Below are 21,100 nucleotides of genomic sequence, written 5' to 3'. Positions count from 1 at the left end.
TTTAAACTGAGTTGATTAGTGTGACACTGGTTAATAAATTATATGGGTTTCAGGTGTACAGTTCTATAATAGATCATCTGTATATTGCATTGCGTGTTCACCCCAAGTCAAGCGTCCGTCCATCACCATTTATCCCCCTGTACCCTCTGCTCCCCCCCCACCCCCTTTGCTCCTGGTGATCACCCTGCTGGTGTCTGTGTCTATTAGTTGTGTGTGTGTTTTGTTTTTGCTTAATCCCTTCACCTTTTTCACCCAGCCCTGTGACCCCCTCCCCTCTCACGGCTGTCAGTCTGTTCTCTATGAGTCTGTTCCTATTTCGTTTACTCTGTTCTGTAGGTCCCGCATGTAAGTGAAGTCACATGCTGCTTGCCTCTGAGTGGCTTGTTCCACTGAGCATAGTGCTCTCCAGGCCCATCCATGCTGTGGCATCAGTTTGTTGAATGACTGAAATGACAGAGACCTTTCATTATTACGAATTTAAGGAATTCTTGTGCCCACTGTGGTATCTTCGGGTGTGCTGGCAGAATTTCGTTCCACGTGGTGCACCTTTGCGAAGGGCTGAGGCGAGAGGGCGCAGGCTCCCCAGGGGCAGGGTGGCCTCGGAGGAGGCACAGTGCGGACACGCCCCTGCTGACGGGTGACAGGCTGGACGGCACTCCTCCAAGGTGCCTGCGAGCTGCTCTTCTGTGTGAACATTTTCCTGTTTTCTGATTGGTTATTTAGTAATGGAGGAGGGAGAGTGTTTTCAAACAAGAGGATTAGGGTGCTTACAAGTAAAGGTGGATGTTGACGTACCTCCCCACTTTCCCCGTGCCTCAGTGGCAGGGACCTAATTGGAAGTTGGTAGCTCCAGCCTGCATGTTCCCAGATCACCTGTAAGAGTTCCTAAAACTCACCTCACACCTCCTTAAGTGGGACTTGGACTGATTAAGTCAAGGAGTTCCACATGGGGTGGGGCAAAGGGAGGAATGCAGAGAGATGCGGATTAAGAAAAGCCAATTTATATTTCTCTGGTTAACAGAGGCAGGAGGGAAGCCTCTCTGGGTGGCATGTTAGGGTGTGACCTCTCTGCTCGTAGGCTTCGACTGGTTAATGGAATGGCGCCTCCGCCCATCCCAGCCAGAGGCTGGGGTCACTGAAACAGACCCGGCCCCGAAGAGAAAGAGCTCCCACGATCCACCCCTGAGCAGCTGCAAGTCCACCACCGAGGCTGGGGCTGCTGGCAGGCCCTGCCCTCCTGGCGTACTGCCAGGGCGGCAGCAGGTCAAGAGGAGTTGGAGCGGGTGGGTCCTGGGATTTGTGATATCCTCTGAACTCCCTGGGCAGAGTTCATCCCAAGCCCCTACAGGCCGGATGCCCTCACCAGACACAAGACTGTGAGCCTGCTGGCGACACATGGAGGTTTTGACCTTCCCACACACGCTGCCGTTCACGTCCCTGCGTCTCCGCTGAGTTGTCTGTTGGGGAAAATACGAAGGTCTCTGGATAGAAGCATGCAGAAAATTAGTCAAGTGACTGAGGCATTTGAAAGCTTATTTTGAGAAAGATTTAAAAAATAAAAAATAAAAATAAATACATAGCAAGCTCCCTTCTTCCTACCACCCAGAATTAGCAATTTGACATATTTACCATATGTATTCCTATACAAACTTATTTATTTATTAATTTAAACATTGTAGGCCAATCGAGGTGTTGGGGAACTTTTTTAAAGAGAACTGTGCTCATTAACTCATGAGGCTGAACTGTAGTGGTTCCAAGTCTGTTTTCTGAGGTCTTAGTCCCTCCCAGCACTCGGCACCTCTTGTATTAATAAGTGCACCTGTTCTGAGCATAGCTGGAAAGCAAGGCAGCCTCGGCACTGGGATGCTGCGTTCTCCTTGGTTGTACTTGGTCGGAGGGAGGGCGGGCCGCTCTGTGGGAGAGAAACAGATTTCCTGATGTTTCCCTTGGAATGTAAAAGGAGTATTCCTTAACCCTAGGAGAAGCTGCACCAGAATGACCATAACTCAGTGCCAAAGAAAAACAAACGCACAAAGCCGACCTTAGAAAAAGGGCTTGGTGCGTCCTGCCGACCTCAGCCGTGTGCTGTGACGCTGGCTCCCCCAAGGACTGTGGGGTGACCGTCCCAGTTGGCAGTTGGACTGGGCAATGGCTGACGGCCACTCTGTACTTTCTCCCCCAACTGGTGAGAAATGCGAAGGAACAGTCAGATGGCAGTAGCGAACCCTCCCTTCGCGTGTACAGCAGCCTGGGTGCTAGGCCAGGTCCTTTCCAGGTACTCTCCCACTGCAGCTCGAAACAGCGCCTGGGAACCTCTGCTCCAGCACCAGGCAGGTGCTGCTGTCCTTGCCCTTTCACGGATGAGGCCGGAGAACTGGGTAAAACTCAGAAGGGGGCACCATCAGGAGGCAGCGGGGCTGGGACACGCAGCCAGGCAGCCTGGCACCAGAATCTGTGCGCCGAGCTTCGAGAAGGCACGTCGCCTTGTGCAAGGTGGCGGAACTCCTGGGACCTCAGAACCCCCGAGTCAATGGTACAGCGCGGTGACAGACGTGTGCTGGGAGCCTAGCTGTGGAGGGAGTGAGGACAAAAGGAGCGACTAAAGTCGGGCTGCTGGGAATGCATGTCTGTCTCCAAAGGCCCTCAGGGCCCTCAGGTCCTCGGCCAGCTCCCTGGGAGTCTGATTTTCAAGGGCAGGGAGGCACTGGTTTTCAGAACTCAGGCTTTGCTTTTCAATCATGAAGGATATCATTGAAAAATGAATTCTGTGGTTTTGTATGACTCTCAGTCCCACAGCACCTTAGGATATTGTCTTAACAGTGAAACACTGATGATAAACACAGAGGTCTGGGAAGATTTGGGGACATTCTAGAGGGGTCTCGGGAACATTTAGGGCCACTGTGCTAACCCCACAAGCACAGTCCATGTGAGTCAAAGAGAACAGAATTCATTCTCCTGATGCCTGCCCTTTGCTAATCCGTCCCAGAGCAATAGGGAGACATTAACACTCAAGAGGAACTCAGTCTTTCACACCTGGGTGTCCCTTGTCAACCATCCCGAGACATCCCTGTAAAGAAGCACATGTGATTATGTGGATAAGGCTGGGCACCAGGTCTGCATTTTGCCATCAGGTGGCAGAATGGAGGGAGTCGGAGGGGCTCACTCAGTAATCACCTCCACGTTTCTGAGAGCTCCCTGCAGATTCAAAACGCAGGCAGCATACCTTCCTGGGAGCCGCATATGCAAAGCCTCAGCCCAGGGCAAGCAGGGGCCCTCGGAGAATATTAGTTCTCGTCCCCTTCCTGCGTCTGAGGCAAGTTGTGGAGGGAAGCATCGGCAGGCAGTTCGGAAGGCAAAAATAGATCTCCATGCGAGGATGTGGCTGCTTCTCCCCAAGTGTGGACCAGATGCCAGGCTGCCTGGTGAGGACTCGAGGGATGCTACGGCTTCCTTCGTCAGGCCTCATTGCTTCTCCCCAGATGGAGAAGCTTCCCTTTTGGTGTGCTTCTTGGATCTACAAAAAGAGGACCAAAAAGAGCATGGTAGGAGAATCTCAGGGAACAAACCTGTAGTCTCCCTTTAAAAAGGGACTAATACGTGTGTTATTTGGATCTTACTTTCAAGTTGGATACTCTGTCATCACATTATTATCCTTGTCACATCATAGCAATAAAAAGTAATGGAGAACTACAAGCCAACAGACATTTGTTTTGGAGTGCGTTCTTCTGTTTTCTTATCAGACATTTGCTGAGGGCCAGATATTTACCAGGCACTGAACTAGTAGGTTTTGGGAATTCGGCGATTCGTAAACTCGAGAAGGTTACGAACTGCAAAGAGACAGATGAGTAAGTGTCACAGGGGATGTATGAGGTAGAACCAGGAGGGCAAGCGTGGTCTGCTCCGAGTGAGGTGTAGAGGGGAGATCAGAGGTGATCCGTCAGCTGTGTCTTGAAGAATGAGCAAAAATTGTATCAATAGGAAGGATACATTTAAGTGACCCATTGAGGTCTCTCTCAGCTGATACTAAGAGATATTTTTCATTAAATATGCACAGGAAATCATTCCAATTGTTGTTTGTGTTAAGGGACATGGGACTGGAATTTAAAAATTAGGAAAAAAGAGGATACAAAGAATGCGTATGGTGGTTAATCCACAAAGTGACCCCTCCCCCACTCCCACCCACCCAGGTAAAGGAGACCCCACTGCACCACGGGCCTGGGCTCTCGCTGCCACGGCAGCTGAGTCATGTGTCTGAAAGGTGGCATGTTTAAAGAAGACGTTGGGAGGTAACAGGCAGCATCACTGATGTGATTTGACAGTTGCTGTGGCAACACACCCGCTTCCAGAAAATCAGTGGGTGTGTTGGGAGGGCAGGAAAACTCCTGGCACTTGGCCCTGGGCCACCCTGGGTCTCACACTGCTTGTTGGGCCAAAGGTGCGGACAGATTCAGAAGGACAAATGTCCCACATGGCTGATGGCCACCTGCCTTTTGTGAAATTGACTCTGGAATAAGATAAGGAGATGAGTAAACCAGAGTAGAGACAACAGGGGAAACAGTGCAGAGAAGGAGGGGCAGGCCTGGGCAAGCATTGCCAACTCCATTCAGGGAAGCATCTACCCCCTGTTGTATCTGAAGATACTGAATGAGCCATGGGTTTCTATGAAAAAAATGCGTATGTTATCAATGTATGGAATCTTACAGTTCTTTGCGGAAGTAGTGGAATAGAATGCTTGGAGCATAAATAAAATAGTCTTTAGAGTAGCAAAAGGACTTGGGTTAATGAAAAACTGGTTTTGACAAGTTTTGGCTGAAAAGCTGCATGATTTCCTCTGGTGCGCCACCTTCTGGCAATTTGGGGGTATGACATGATGTGCGTACTCCCCTCCTGGGTGGGTGGTGGGCTTCCTTACAGGCTTGAGTGTACCAGCTACTGACATCCAGGGGGGCTATTTCCTCCCTTGGTTCTCAGCCTTGACCTCACGTGAGAATCGTTAGTGGATTCTTTTTCTTTTTTGAAAGGGTACCCCAAAATACTTAATTACGGAAGTAATAGAGGATTATTTTAAAGTAAATCAGAACTGTGTAGGTGTACCACCTGAGTGCCTGTTTCCCATTCGCAGATTTAACCACTGACAGTTTCTTGGATGCTCTTCCAGGCATTTTCTTTGTAAGCATATATACGTTTATAAAAGTGATACACGTTTATAAAAATCTACAGTTCTGACTTTATTTTACAGGGATCATATATGTATAGTGTGTATGTAGGAATATGGAAATATATGAGTATACGCTATACATAATGTTGCGCAACTTGCCTTTTTTACATACTATCTTTTTGGACATGTTTTCATACTAGTACATCTAGATCCACCAGCGACATGAAATCCTATTTACTGGATAATTATTTAACAAGTACCGTTAGCTTGTTTTCACCCGTGGATGTCATTCTTCGCATATTTGCCTGGCGTATCTGAAGTTTAAATTCCTAGGTGTGGAATTCCTAGATGCCGGCTCAAAGTGCGTAGGCCCTAAAAGGAATGTACTAGTTCAACCCCCCACCAAGTACGTGGGAAGGCGTCTTACTCTTCTATTAAACAAGCCAAAAAAACATAACCCAGACCCCAGGCCCTATTTTCAGAGCTCCCGATGGCCGAGGAAGAGGTGCTGGACACCTGTATTGTTAAAGAGCTCCGCGCGAGGCTCTGGTCCCCAGCCAGGCTGGAACACCATGGCCTCAGAAGGAGGCGTAACAGGAAGAGACGGTGCTTCTAAACCATGATGCCTTGGCCACGTCCACTCAGATCCAAACAGCAAGACGTCCCTTAACGTGGTCGATTGGGAGGAATGGAACGCCCGTTTGTTTGCTCTGGAGTTTCTGTTAAACCGGAGATCTCTATTTAGACAGACGTAAACATTACATGCATCCGTACATACTAAACTAGTGTAAGACCAAAGCTGTAAGAGCCAGAGAAGTAACACTAGGTACAGTCTGATACTCTTCTGTAATTGTTTCTTAATAATCCATTTCTTCTACTAGGCATTTAAGAAAGAATTATTTAGTTTCTTTGGGTGTTGCCTCAGATTCCATTAGAAGCAGGTACAGTTTTTGGGTATTCAAAGCCAGTACCGCTTTATCTTATTTCTGGATGAAAAGTCCCCAGGCTGATTCACAGCTCACCAGTTTGGGGATTAAGTGTCTCCTTCCCCTTGCTTCATTAGCCTCAGTGGATTGCGAGAGAGAGAAAATGGACTTTCCTTCTCCAGAAGTCCTGTTCAGAGCATTATCCACCTTAAGGAGCTGTTCTGCTAGTTGACCTTCTCCACAGCCTGTTTCAGAAGCCATTCACTGGCCTTCAGGGCTCTGATCCCTCCCCTCACGGCCACACCTTGCCATCCTCTTCCGGTGCCTCTGTCTACCGAGCTGCTGCCAAGGAAGTGCCCCTAACAGGGAACCCAGGCGACGCCTTCACCTCCTCCCCGACACCCGCCCCCACCCCCCACCAACCTGAAGACCATTTGTCTCCATCTAACAGCAGGTTTTCCTTTCCGTTTTGAGGAACTGCCGTCTGGCCCCTCCCAGCTGCCATTTGCCAGGCATGTCTTCACAGCTGGTCTTCCTACCCAGCGGCTCCCTCCCCTGACTAGGGCAGAGCTGCCTTCCATTCAGGAGTTCTGTGTTAGGAAATCTGAGCCGATTGGGACGGGGCTTCGCGGACACACCGGAAAGGGAAAGGATTTCAGAGGTGTCAGGATGTCCTTGGTCCAATGAAGGGTGGCAGAGGGCAGTGGGACTTCCTCTCCCGTGCATGGTCCCGTGGGCGCCGGCGAGAGGAGAAAGCGTACCACACAGCGAAGACCCTGCATCAGTGTTGGGTCGTGGCTTCCATCTGGCTCCTGTTTACTCGGTCCATGCCCCCCTCCCCCCAGCCCCCCGCCGTGAAAGGCAGAGGCAGACTCAGGTCCCAGGCACATTTCTCCTACGACAGCATTAGGCAGGAGCCAGATGGGTGTAGCTTGGCTAACCTTAGCGCAAGCTGGAAAATTTCAACTTTTCCGAAACGACACATTTCTAAGAAATTGTCTGGTCTAGAATATTATTCTAGCGTATGTTAGGGAACCGCCTGACTACAGGCTGGCTTATAACTCTGAGTGAACATTTCCCTGCGTCTCGCTCTTTCCCCCACCGACGGGGTGGTGGTAAGAACTAGATTTGAGAAACCCCTCCAACTTTATTCCTGTTCTAAATCAGTGCCTGGCAACTTTTCTCCTACGTGGGACTTGAATTTATTTGAGAAAACCCAGGTGTGCGCCTTTTCCCAAGTCTTGGCTTGAATCCGAATGTAAAAATCCGGTGTCTGCCCATTGAATGTCAGTTCGGATTATAGATTACTGCAAACTGTATACGCGGCTCTGTAGTCTTCCCTTCCTCCCTGCCTACATGACCGATGGCCAGGCTGTCCCTCCTTCGTAGTGCAAGTCCTCCCGCGGTGCCCCATCTCACAGGTGTATGCCGGTGGGCGGTACTAGCCTCGTGTTAAGGAAGGCTTGCCTGAAGCGGGAGCACCCGGCAGCAGCTGCGGAGGCTGCAGTATTAGGGCACTGCTCACCTCGCCCCAAATGAGACCCCGGGGGCACGAACTCCATTCTGTTTGGTTACCAGCTGACTTGGTGGAATTAAGTTGATTTTCCCCACAGGATCTATATCCCTGACTTAGCATCACCCCCACCCCCACCCCAGGCAGCTCCTATTGCCTAGCAACACTTATTTAGTAACCTTTCAGAATTATCATTAACTAATAAGGAGAAAATGTCCCTCTTCGGTGTTATTCACACAGCCTATGGTACAGACGACTCTAACGGCAGGTGGTTGAGTGCATCTCCTCAGGCCTTTTCCCCTCCTGTCCTCCCTGCCTCCACTGCCCGGCACCCCAAACACACACTCGCCAGACCAAGAATTAAAAAAATAAAAAGATGTCGTGGGAACTCCCGCTGTGGGTACAATAGACAGCAAAGGGGAATGCCTCTGTGAGGCTGGGTCGCCCAGCCTATCGAGGTGCCCTTGCAAACACACCTCACAAGTACTCCCACAGAGAATAGAAAGCAGGCACTCGACATTCCATGTCGAGAATGTGAGAACCCCAGGGTTCCTGCACGTGTAGAGGCCAGGTGAGTGTTGCTGGAAGGAAATTGTCGGACACTAGCCTTTGGCATTGATTTTGCCGGCAGATGTGTGTGGGTGGAGATGGAAGTGCAGGAAGAAAGTTAGGCTTTGGAGTTAGCCTTGGTTTGAGTATACTCTTCCAACTGTTTGACCTTGAGCAAGTTACTTCATCGGTCTTGTTGTATTTTTTCTCATTGCTTTGTGGAGTTAACAGCGCAGCTCCTTGCCGAGGAGGCCGTGTGGCTACCCATGAGGCTTTCACGGTAGAACCAGGAGCACCATCTCCGTGGCCAGTCCCATTCCACCAGCTGGTCCCAGAACTAGTTTACCACCTGCCTTCCTGGCCTCTTGGAAGTATCCTCCAGGGCGTGCCCTTCTGCCACTCCCCTTATAAGATGTCAGGGTTCCCAGGGCCTTTTCTTTGGTTTTCCCCCAGCTCCGTATTCTCTCCTGGGGGGGCAGTCTCAAGGTTTTCTGTATTGCTAGTTAGATCCATATCCTACGGCCTCTTCTTCCAGGGGTCCAGAGGTCCCCCAGACTCAACGGGTCCACAGCCATGCTGTATTTGCCTCTGAATGTGTTCACTCCACTGTATTCCCTCTTTCAGTGAATTTTACCATCTATCAGCCGTCCAAGCCAAAACCTGCAAGTGTATCTTGGTCTCTCCTGCTCTTTCTCCTCTATTGCATTGGCCAGAACTCATGTTGAACCCATCTCACTAACAACTCTTGACTCTGCCCATTCCTCTGCCATGGCTGTGGGGTAAACGCTCACCATTTCCAGTCTCCCGGTGGCCCCTCCGCCACTGGGTTGCCATAGCAATATTTCATCAATTGCTTCCCAGCCCCTTGAGGGTAAGGTCTGAATATCTTAAGTCCTTCTTTGTCTGGTTGCAACTCTTACTACCCCTCTCCTGGTCCTCTGAGCTGCAGCTGTACCAGGCACCTTCCATTCCCTGACTGGCCCCTGAGTTCTCTTACCTCCTCATGCCTTCATACATTCTGTTCCCTTTGCCTCGGTCACCTCGTACCCTTTACCTGTCTGGCCAATTTCACGAATCCACCAAGATGCCATCTTCCCCTGAGAAGCATTTGCTCAGTCCCTACTCACCCTCCAAGGATGTGGATTAGTGATCAACCTTTGCACCCCAACCTTGGATTCCCTGGGCAAAGCTGTCTCATCGCTCTTAGCGCCTGCATTCTTGCTGTCTGTTTGCTCATCCGTTTCTGCCTCCAGACTGTGTACTCCCCGGGGTTGGGTTTTCCTTATATACTCTCAGAGTCTAGTCCAAAGTAGATGCTCAATATGTGTTTAAAAATGAGTCTTAATCAACAAGCCTCTGTTAATAATCTCCCTATGCAAGGCATTGGCGAAGCCTTGGCCTGAAAATATTTCCCATCTAGTTTGAGAACAGATATTGCTTAAAAGTTATAGAGTCACTGAATCTGATAAAACTTCTCGGCGGGCATAGGCGAAGTGCAATATGCGATAGATACCAGAGGTGAGGGAAGTTAGACCTTGTGACCAGCGCCCGGCCAGCCAGGAGGAGGAAGGCTTGACTTAGACCTGACGGACAGCAGGCCTGGTAGAGGGGAGAGGACGAGAGGTAAGAACGTCCAGGAAACAAGGCCGGCCAGCTTGGCTTGCACAGACAATGCATGGTGGGAACGAGAGGGTCGGGAGTGGCAGTTCTTGACCGTCAGACAGAGAGTTTGGACTGGGAGGCAGTGGGAAGCCATTGGCCACCCTTGATCATGGGAGAGATGTCTGAGGGGGAGTCACCTGGTGGCTGTGTCGGCAGACAGGATTGCAGGTGGCAGAGAGACCAGTCAGAAGGTATTGCAGTTGCCTGAGTCCATAGTGGATTGGCCTGCCCTTGACCTACAAGAGGGAGCTAAACCACAAAGGAAAGCCTCCACTGACCTTCCAGAAAAAGGTATTGCTAGAGCTAGAATGGGCCTTTGCTCTCATCCCAGACCTTCATCCCATTATTTAGTGGGTGGTCACACTGAAGCCAGGGAATCTCACCCAAGTCCCCAGAACCAGCGGGACCTTTGGCTTCTGATCCCTGGTTCATTTCTCGCTCCTGCATGAGAGGTGTGTGGTTAACTGACAGAATGGAGACACGCCTCCCAGGCGAGAGGAGGCCTGGAGGGGAGGCTGGTGGTCACTGGGAGACAGGACGCATGTGGCTGGGCGACAACACAACGGTCCACAGCGGCGCCCAGAGCCGGTTAGGACTGTCCGTGAACTTTGGTGTGAGGGACGACAGAGAGCGCTGGCCAGGAGCCAAGGCAAGGCAGCTTTGGAAAAGCATGTTTACTTACGGGTGCGTAGCCTGGAGGCTCACACAGGAAAGCATTTTTGTGGATCTCCTTGAGAAACCGCACAGCCACAGACACACCTGAACCTATTCATGCTCATCCGGAAGCTCAGCCCTTCAAACAATCCTGTTTTTCTTCCTATGTTTGTTTGGCCTGGTTCGGGGGGGGGGGGGGGGGGGGGCGGGGAGAGGAGGAAGGGTGGTGTTCGGGTGGAGTGTGGGCTGTTTGTGTACAGTTGGTTCCTGGGTTCACAGTGGACGTCAGGAGCCTGTCACTTTACGCTGCCCTCTGAATTCAGACAAAAATTTAACATTGCGCAGAGGGGAAGACAGTTTAATGATTCGCCATGGCAGCACTTTAAAAACTGCAGGTTTCAGATGACAAAGCCTGAGCATTTTCACCAGCCCAGATGATAAAAGAGACCGCAGGGGCCTAGGTGGTGCTGACTCTAAGGCTGCGCGTTGTCATCAAAACATGGAAGGAGCCTCGGAAAATAGACTCCAGGTGTGGGCGAGCTTGTTTCTCTGCTTGGTAAGAAGCTGTCCCCGTCCTAGGGGTGCTCAGGTAGATTGCTTAGTGGCTCGGTTTCTCCATAGGTCAAAAGTACCCCTTGACCAGTGATGGCGGAGGGCAGAGTGAGGCTGTGGACGTGCAGCACGCCATCCAGGGTCCAGGTGCAGCGTGCAAATGAAAGCAGGAGCCCCTCGTCACTGCTTCCCTGTGCTGGTGACAGTACCAACACCATGCACACCTTAGGGGCTCCGAGGAGGGGCTCAGGCAAACACTCGTTGGACTTCAGCCTCCACTTTATCCTTTCCAAAGGTCTCCTGTTGGTTGGCCTCCACTGTGTGGAGTTGCAGGGAGGCTTGAAATGGTCATTGGTTATCATACCTACTGTTGCCATGGCAGCCTGGGGAGGGATCAAGCCTCTACTCTCTCAGAAGGAAAGCTGAAGCACAAAATAATATGAAGACTCCGAGCCAGTTGGCAGTGGGCTGGGACTTAACCTCCTGTTTCCCAGGTCTTCCCCTCACCGTGCATCCCCTGCAAGCACCAGGAAGACTACATCCTCCCACTGGACTTTGGGATGGAGAGGGAGCAGGGACGTGTGTGTGCGCGCGTGTGTGTGACAGACAGTGCCCCTTGTTTCCCACTCACGACCCTCCATGCCCACCTCAGGGGGCCAGTGTTGCAAGATCTGAAGTAGACCTCATGCAGGCTGAGGTCTCTCCTGGCCAGTCTGTTACTTCTCTGTACCCCGAGGGGCTGTGACAGCTGTGGAGAGAGGCTTTCAACACAGGGGTCAGGGATAGAGGGTGCTCTGTCTCAGGGACACTGGTGAGAAGGGACAGTAGGCCCACAGCTGCTCTGACCACTGGCTGGAGCTTCTGTCCGCCCCTCGTTAACTGACTCTACAAGTCTGTGGTTAGGAGCTCCTCTGGTCTCACCTCTCAGTCAGTTCAAGGAAGTAGGCTTCTTGCTGACACCCTTGGCCAGAAGCGTGATGATAAACACTCTTGGAATGAGAGGTCCTGTTAATCCAGCCCCAGCTCCTGCCAAGTTAGGAGCTGCTGAGTCAAGTCTGGGCATTTTGGGTACTGATGCCCAATCCCAGGGCAAAGTGCTTGTCCTGGATAGGGGGTCACACATGGTGACATCCCATAGGCTTCACTTGGGCTGCAGGTAGAGGAAAGTGGGAGCTGGGGGCGTGTGTGAGAGGGAGGTGTGGCCCCACACCCACTGAATGGCCCCCCAATGCACTGCCCATCTGGCCTAGCCCCATGAGGGGAGTGTCATTTCCCCACTTGACAGATGAGGGAACGAGACCCTGAGCACTGGAGTGATGGGCCCTGGACCACAGAGTTATGCAGGGGCCAACCCACAAGGGGTCCATGTGTGCCTACACTTTCTGATGAACCATGCTCTCTCATAGGGGGGTCCACATGGAGGGACGAAGGCCAGGGCAGAACTGCCTTTCTTTACCCCGAACAGGCCGAGCATTCATTGGCATACTGACCCTTTAAGGGTGTGGATACGAAGTAATGCCTCCCCCGTGAAATGTCCTTAGAAGGCCACTTTCTATCCGCAGAAGAGACTGTTAGGCTCTCTTCCAGGAATCCTCGCCCTCCTCCTAGAGAGGCATGGTCTCAGGCTCCCCAGAAGCTCTCTAAAGATGCCGGTGAGTGAGACGGAGCGTTGACAGGAACCCTGGCCCTGTGGTCAGCAGAGGCAGTGTCACGTGCAGACGTGCCCCTGGCACCACTCACCATTCAGGAGGACTGAGGGAATGGAGGCGGGGCAAGGGGAAGAGGGAGAGAGGAAGTAGGGTGGCTGATTTCCCATAACTTCCTGGGGGCTCTTGTCCATGACGGGAGGCTATTCCTGCCTTTTGGGGGGACTGTCTGCTGCCCATGAACATGGTCGTCTAGAGAGGAGGGGAAGGGAGGGAGAAAGAGAGGGAGAGAAACATCAGTGTGTGGTTGCCTCTTGTGCACCCCCTGCTGGGGACCTGGCTCGCAACCCAGGCCTGTGCCCTGACTGGGAATCCAGCCAGTGACCCTTTGCTTCACAGGCTGGTGCTCAATCCACTGAGAGACACCAGTCAGGGCCTCCCCTCATCCTCTTTGAGGGGAAAGGGAAGTGGATTAGAAAGAGCATGGGCTATGGGTCCGGTGGACTTGAGGCTGAACTGCACATAACTTCCCATCTTTCTAGCCGTGTGATTTTGTGCAGGTGCTTTTATCTCTCTGACCCCACCCCCACTTCCTCTGCATAAAACGTGGGACCCAGCCACCCCCTTTGTAATGTGGGCTGGTGGTTCAGTGGAGTGCTGTTTGTTAGGCTCCTCACCCAGGTCCCAACACAGGACTCACTCAGCCAGCACAAAGGCCATCGCTTTCCCCGGGAGCATTTGCGTGGGTCAGAACTCGAGTTTTAGAGTCAGAAAGACTGTAGAGTAGGCTCTGCTTCATCTCCTCGCAGGGCAGCGGGGGGCAAATGATCACTTCTGAACCTATCTTAAATGGTCTTTTTCTATCCTTTTATCTCCACATCTGAAAAATGTGGGTACTAATAATTCCACCTTCATCCAGCTGTTGTCAGGGTTAAATAAGGTAATAATTGGTTAGGGCCTGGTAGACCACAAGGGCTCTACCCAGTTACCCCTGGATAGGGCTAACAGTGATTACTCAGTAGGCTGGGGAGGCCTGCCCGCCTGTCCACCAGACTCCATCTCATTCGCCTGCTCAGACCCCCTGCCCACCCCCCGCCCCCACACTGTTTACATAATGAATTGAGCTGGCTTTATTGTTTTACCCACGCTTCTGTGGACAGCCTGTTACTGTGTGGAGAGAGCTGTTGGAAAAGGGCCGCGGAGATCAAAGCCATCTTTACAGCAAGCCTTTCAGTGTGTTTGTCCTGGACTTACAGACGGCGCTTACCGGGCGCCTTGTCTGCAGTGGGCACAAAGGAAGAGTGTGTGGATCTGTTTTTGCCTTAAAGTCAGCGTATCAGCTGTGAAAGGCTTAAGACACTTGAAAAGTGTGACAGATTCCCAGCTGCTGGGAATCTTTCTAATTTAATCTTTGGCTAAGCTTTTTCTTTCTCATCCTTTCTCTTTCTCTTTATTTCTCCTTTATGTCCTCCTCTCCTTCCACGTTCCCTTTCTCCCTCCCTCACTCCTTCCTTCATTTCTCCTTTCATTCTTGTAGCCCTTCAGTTTCTTAGTTCTTCTTTCTCTCTCTTCCTTTTTTTTCTTCTACCCCATCACCCTTTCTCCCCGATCTTCTCTTCCTGCTTGTCTTCCTCCTCGTCCTTTCTAGGTCTTCTCTCAGCAATCTTTGACATAGCCCCTGAGAGGAGTATGTGCAAAGTAAGCAAAGTCCATTTTTTGGAAAATAATGTTTTTTTTCTTCTGATTTTAAAGTAAAAGATACTTATTATAGGTAATTTGCAAACTATAATCAATAAAAAGAAAAACTGTCCCTATTTCCAAAAATTGGCCTTGTGAGGATCCAGGAGTATTTACTCAGTAGTTTATACTGAGGGTCTTCTCCCCGCGGGTTCCGTTCCAGGAGTTGGGATGCCACAGCAGATGAGACTCGGTCCCCGTCCCGTGGAGCTTACACGTGGGTGGAGGGAGGGGGTCAGCAAACATCAGGTGAACACAAAAGGTGATTTCAGGTGGAGCTGAAGCTTGTAGTAAAGGAAATGAAGCCTGGAGGCAGAGGCGAGTTAGAGGGTCAGAGGAGACGGCATTTGAGCTGCCGTCTGGACGATGGGAAAGGACCAGGCAGGCTGAGAGCAGGAGGAGAGCGTTGGATGTGGAGGGCCTGGGCCGGGTCAGGCTTGGGTGTGTGCGGAGGGCCTGCAGGGTTGGGCACACTGAGTGAGGAGGAGGCCGTTACCAAGCATGGCAATGGTAAACCTTCGGAGGCTTTGGCCGTGGGGGAGTGACCTGTGTGGGCTTGCACTTCTGGAATAGCTGCCAGTGGCTGGGTGAAGGTGCGTCTCTGAGACACGAGTGGAAGGAGGGGAGCAGTTCGGAGGACACGGCAGTAGATGAGGGGAGAGACCACGCTGGCTTGCACAAGAAGGCATCATCTGCTTCTCTGTTTTTTTTGAAGCATCTGTAATCATAGTATCCACAGTTTGTGTTTGTGTTTATATATAGACAGTTTATCGAGTACTTTCCAAGTACTGCGCATTATGCTTAGCGCTTTATTTTTATGTATATTACCTCATTCATTTCTCACACAACACTGTGAAGCAGGCGTAGTCATCTCCATTTGCAAATGAAGAAACTGGAACCCAGAGAGGTAGATAAAAACCAAACAAAATGAAACAAACAACAACAAAAGAAAGGGAAGAAAATCATTAATAGCCCCTGTTCCTTAAAATACACCATATTAAGAAATGGGTTCTATTTCTTTCTGCTCCTTTAGTCACAAACGCAGACAGCAGAGTCGGAATCCAAACCCAAGTCTGACTCACTTCACAGCTTGACCACTACCCTGTACATTTAAAAAGGCTGCAATAAGTCATCCATGGCCATGGTAAAGTTCACCAAACAGTCCCAACCACTCAGTAGCATACACGGATGAGGGTTTATTTGTTCATGCCTCTGAAATTGCTGCGCGTTGGTCAGGTGGCTGTGCTGAACTTGGCCAGACTCGCACGTCAAGGGAGCAGGTGATGTAGGCTGACCTGGGCAGGCCTGCCCCACATGTCTGTCACCCCTCCAGTAGGCTAGACTGAGCATGTTTGTGGTGGTAGGCAGAGAAAGCAGGAACAGGCAAAGCCTCTTTGGGCCCCCGTCTTGAAACTGACATGGTCACATCTGCCACGTTCTGTTGGCCAATGCAAGTCACAAGGTCAACCCAGATCCAAGAAGTGGGGAAACAGACTGTGTCTAAAGCTGCAAAGTCGCATGGAACACGACATGGGCAGGTGACTGCCACTGCAGAGTATTTATTGGACAGTGGAGATTGGCTAAAGAGCCTCAGAATCCAGAAAGCCCGTATCTTTAGGATGTACTTGTAAAATGTTTGTTTCATCCCCGTACATATCGTGAGCACCCTTTATGAGTGCTGTAGTGTTCCTACAGTCTTCTGAGTTCATTGGCTCCCTGTAATGTAAGGGATTCTTAGAAGCAGGGGTGTTTTGTAGTGAAGTAGGCTGGGAGCCCAGATGGTGGGTTCTTTCTTTCTGAAAGCAGTGGGTGCAAAGAGGGTAAATGGTTCTATTTCACACTCAAATCACGACTCTCTGGGCTCCAGGAGGTCATGATAAGCAAACAGACCCCAAACTGGTTGTGGGAGAGAGATCTTGAACCAGAGAGATCTGGGACTAAAACTATGGATCATAAGGAATTTCACCCATCAGTTCTAATAGAGAACCCTTTGGCCCAAACCAAATCACTTTCCCTTCTCTCAGCCTTTTTTAATAGAGAGTGTTTGTCAGCCAGCAAATGCTCATCACTGAAAACGCCGGATATGGTGTCTGCCCGGCATGGCTGCTGAGGATCTGATGCTCTATTCATTCACCTGCAGAGTGAGAAGCACGTCAGGAGGGTGGGAGGTGTTGAGATTAACCTTGAGGGCTAGATAGTAAATGCAACTATAATTTATTATTTGGATGCAGCCATAAATTAAGTAAACCACTCATGTGAGAGGAAGTAGGGGCACAGATTGCTGTGTTCCCATGCATTGGTGATGTCTAACCAACCAGCTAAGTGAACGTGAGACACTGAATTCCTGTTCAAGTATGTGAGAGTAAATGGTAGTGGGAAAAAATACAACAAAAAATAAACCGTTAAAAAAAGTATGTAAGAATAACAAACATCTTAGATTTAACTATACTATTAAATCTAGTATAGATTAGTCATGCCTCATCTGTGACAAAAGCGGAGGCCAACTTTGAGTTTAAAGGTAACTTAGACTTTCCCTTCAGACGTAAGTACTTTGTCCTGCCCTTTCCTCCAGAAACCCTCCCAGCCCTCCTGGAAGTAGCGCTCGTCGATAGTCCGGAGTCTGCTTCGTGGGCGATGCAGACTCTGGACTACACTCTAGTTCACTCCGGGTCTTTCAGTGAAAGCCTTGGATAGACGCCAAGCCTGGACTTAACAAACACAGGAGAACACCACATAATCATCTCCACAGTTTCTAAAAAGGCATTTGAGGAAATTTAATGCATCATTTCTTGTTAAAAAAGCAAAAACAAAAAAAATCAGTATAATAGGGAGGGAGGGTTGAAACTGCCTGAATCTCTCCAATTGCATCTGCTGGGATTCTAGAACAAACCTCCATGCTTCGGATGTGAAGAGCCACAGCCTTCTTCCATTCAAGTCTGAGATAAGCAGGGGTCTCCGGTCTCACCCCCTTCACCCCTCATCTGCAGAGCCTCGCGAATGCAGTGAGATTATTTAAAAGTAGGAATTATAAACACTGAAAGAAAGCAGCAGCTGTCACTAGAGGCAGAAGATGAGATTATTTACCTAGAAAACTATGAGAAGTAAAAAATGTCAGAATTGTTAGAACTAATAAGAGGGTGAAGTGGTGGATAAAAACAGCGCAGCATTTTAAAACCAGTAGCTCCGTATATGGCAGCAATAGCCAGTTAGGAAGTATGAGGGGGAAATTCGTACTAGGAATAACTATGAAACATTTAAGGGGTAAACTTAGCAAAAATGCGAAAATTAAAATGAAGAAAACCATGACTTAACTGCTAGAGATAAGAAAAAGAGCAAACCAAAAAATAAAAGTGGAGGGTATATTCTGGGTATATTCAATATTTTTAAGATATCACGTGTCCCTAAATTAACCTATGGCCTTCATACAATCTTCATTCAAAAATCCCAATAATAACATTAAATATAACTTAATAAAATATTTTTTGAAATTCACTAGAAGAGTATAAGAATGCCGAAGAAAATTTTCTAAAGTGAACAATGGCAGGAGGCGAGAGCTCGCCCTGTCGAGTATCAAACCTTACAGACACGATTATATGAAGACGTTTGGAAAGCACGGAGTACAGGCCCTTGCCTCTACTGTACACAAAGATAAATTCTAGGTGACTCAAAGTTTTAAAATTAAATTGGGGCGGCCAAAATGTTCATTTGGGTTTTCCCATAAGATGGCTCTAGTAGCACTTAGTTGTCTTTAACTTCATTCTAAACAAGTTTGTCAGATTGTATTGTGACAGCTGTCATATCAGCATGCATTAAAAAAACTTACCAAAATTGATAAATTGTTGTGCAGCCATTTTAGTATTGAAGATGGAAAAAAATGCACAACATTTTTGGCATACTATGCTTTATTATTTCAAGACAGGTAAAAATGGAACTGAAATGCAAAAAAAGATTTGTGCAGTGTATGGAGAAAGTGCGGTGAGTGATGGAACGTGTCCAGAGTGGTTTGTGAAGTTTTGTGCTGGAGATTTCTTGCTGGATGATGCTCCATGGTCGGGTGGGCCAGTTGAAGTTGATAGCGATCAGATGGAGACATTAATTGAGAACAAGCAATGTTATACCACACGGGAGATAGCTGACATACTCAAAATATCCAAATCAATAAAGTTATTGGTGAAAATGAAAAATATGTCTTTTATTTTACAGAAAAAACTAAATGGACTTTTTGGCCAACCCAATAATAAATCAATTATATATGTATTAGAGAAAAGTGAGTAATCTACATATATGTACACACATGAATATATATATATGTGTGTGTATGTAATATAATTGGGGTAGAGAAGGTACGAGAGTTAGAAGTCATAAGATTTCAAGATATTACTACATTTCAATGTAAGCTCTTGCCAATAGTAAAAAACTTTATAAGCAAAATTAAACAGTCTGGGAGAAAATATTTTCTGTAGATAAAACAGATGGAAGGATTATATTCATAATCTATAAAGAGTTCTTAACAAATGAATAAGCAACAAAATCTCTACAAAAAAAGAGGGGGAGCAAGAAACAGGAAGCGGCAGGACACAGGAGAAGAAATAAATACCCGAGAAACGTGTGAGATGTTCAGTCTCACTAGAAACAAGCAAAGTGCACATTGAAACAGTAGTGCTATTTGTGTATATCATTTGGAAACATTTTAAAAATTAATATTTAATTTCGGGAAAACACAGTTTCGTAAATGTTGGTGCAAGTGTGAATAAGTATGACAGTTCAGCAGTGCATTTGGAAATATAAAACATACATGCCTTTTGCATGAGAAGTTTTACTTCTTGGAAGCTTTTCTACAAAAATGCTCACATACCTAAAAATCCATCAGTTGGAGAATGATTAGGTAAATACTACTAAACCTCTGAAAAGCACAAAGCAGTTCTCTGTATACTAACTTGAGAAACTGGACGTGGCGTATGGAAAAAGCTAAGATATATGGGTGGCTAAGTCATGTACGCGTAACAGCCAAGGTTTGCAAGCTTCACGCCAGTAGTCAAGGGCGGTCGCCTCTCCAAAGGGCAGCGAGATGGATTGGAGGCGAGAGAGGATGACTTTGTGACATACTTCCGCATTTGTGAAAACTTTACAATGAACATCTTTGCTATTTTTTAAAAAGTATGTAGTGATGCATTTTTAAATGGAAAATTCTTACAATTTTACAAATCCTCAGAAGATAGGACAGAACAGTGAAGACCCTCCTCCCCATCACCCAATGACACTTGACATTTTGGAATAAAGGGGGAAAAATGAGTCCGGCACAAGTAACTAGGTAGGAAATGTAGGCCGCCAGCATGGCTGAGAGGAGCGCTGGGGCGAAGGGGAACCTGCCTATAGACCTCGCGTCCTTTGCCATCCGTTGTTTGACCTTGCGGAAGCCATTGACCTCATCTGGGGTCCAGTTAGGTTTTCTCCATTCTCCAGGTTAGGGCTGACCTACATCCGCTGGAGAAAAGGGCTGGAGCGAAAGAATGTCGAAGAAGGCTCTGCCTAAATGGGCAGTAGTATTGTTAGAATGTCCATGAATGAATGTCAGAGCCCTGCCTCTCAAAGGGCCCCCATTAAATGAGGAACCCTCTTTGGAGAGCAGAGCTCTGAGGTAGGCACCTCGGGAGGAGTGGGGTGGGGGTGAAATAGAAAAAACACGAAAGACCCTGATGTCTGGTAGAAGAGGAGGTGTCTGTGTGTGTGTGTGTGTGTGTGTATGCAAAGGTTAAATTTATAAAGCAATAAAGGGTAACATTGTAATAGTTTCATGTAGCATAACAAACAGAATACTGAAGTGCTAAGGAGGAAGTCGAAGTAACTTGGAGCCATTAGATTTTGGAAATTTTAGTTACGAGATGCTTCCAAGAGGGTAGGAGAGTCGGGCAAGTGCCTGTGTGTGTGTTGCGGGTCAGGGTGGAGTGAAGGTAGGAGAGATGGGGCGCTGGGTAGCTTTGTTATTAAGTTCGCAGAGAATTTCTAAAGGGAAAATAAAATCCCCATTTGACTCAGATATGGTTCATTTTCTGAGGCAATGTCAAGAGGCACAATATCAAATCCAGCTTGACACCATCCAGTACAGAACTCAGCAGTGTCCAGAAGCTGGAGCCGAGCTGCAGCTTGACTAATGAGAAATCTCTGTCCTCTGCCAATGGCTTGGGGGCCCATCTCTTCCTCTTTGGCACACTAGAGATAAAGAGAGCTCAAAGCAGAATGGGGACCTACAAGGTCACCAGAACATTCATTTTGCAAGCTCCCCACCAGGCCTTTCCCGAAAACGGACGAGCCTGGCTTCACAGTTCAGCTAGAATGCAAGCCAGTGGCTTGGTGTTTCAGCCCTGGGTAGGTTTTAATGAAACCTACAGGATACACCCGCTGCCCAGCCATTGGCAGTGAGGAAGAGGAGGAGATGGGCCAAACAAAGCTGAGCTGTGTCCACACATTCGTCCTCTGGGTGTGAAAGGAACGATTGAGAAATTCAGGTGAAACTTGAAGTTGAGATTGAGAGCTCTCCGCATAAACAGTGCGGTCTGTTCCTGAGTCCACTTGGGCCAGTGAGACAAAATTGCGAAACTCAGTAAACCTGTTGTTCTGTGGCCGGTTGTGCACTTCTGCGGTTTAGCCCGCAGACCTTCACGTGGCACTGCGATCATCTCCATTGCCTCCTTTCTAGTTTGTT

General features: G+C 48.7%; 1 protein-coding gene across 3 annotated transcripts in view; it reads left to right on the top strand.

Moving 5' to 3' along the window:
* HLF (HLF transcription factor, PAR bZIP family member) overlaps positions 1 to 21,100 on the top strand; it is a 49,158-nt gene that overhangs the window by 21,346 nt on the left and 6,712 nt on the right. The window lies entirely within an intron of this gene.

The sequence above is a fragment of the Desmodus rotundus genome, chromosome 9 (assembly GCF_022682495.2).
Source record: "Desmodus rotundus isolate HL8 chromosome 9, HLdesRot8A.1, whole genome shotgun sequence".
Taxonomy (NCBI): domain Eukaryota; kingdom Metazoa; phylum Chordata; class Mammalia; order Chiroptera; family Phyllostomidae; genus Desmodus; species Desmodus rotundus.
The sequence above is the reverse complement of the archived record's forward strand: the minus strand, read 5'-3'. Positions and strand labels throughout refer to the sequence as shown.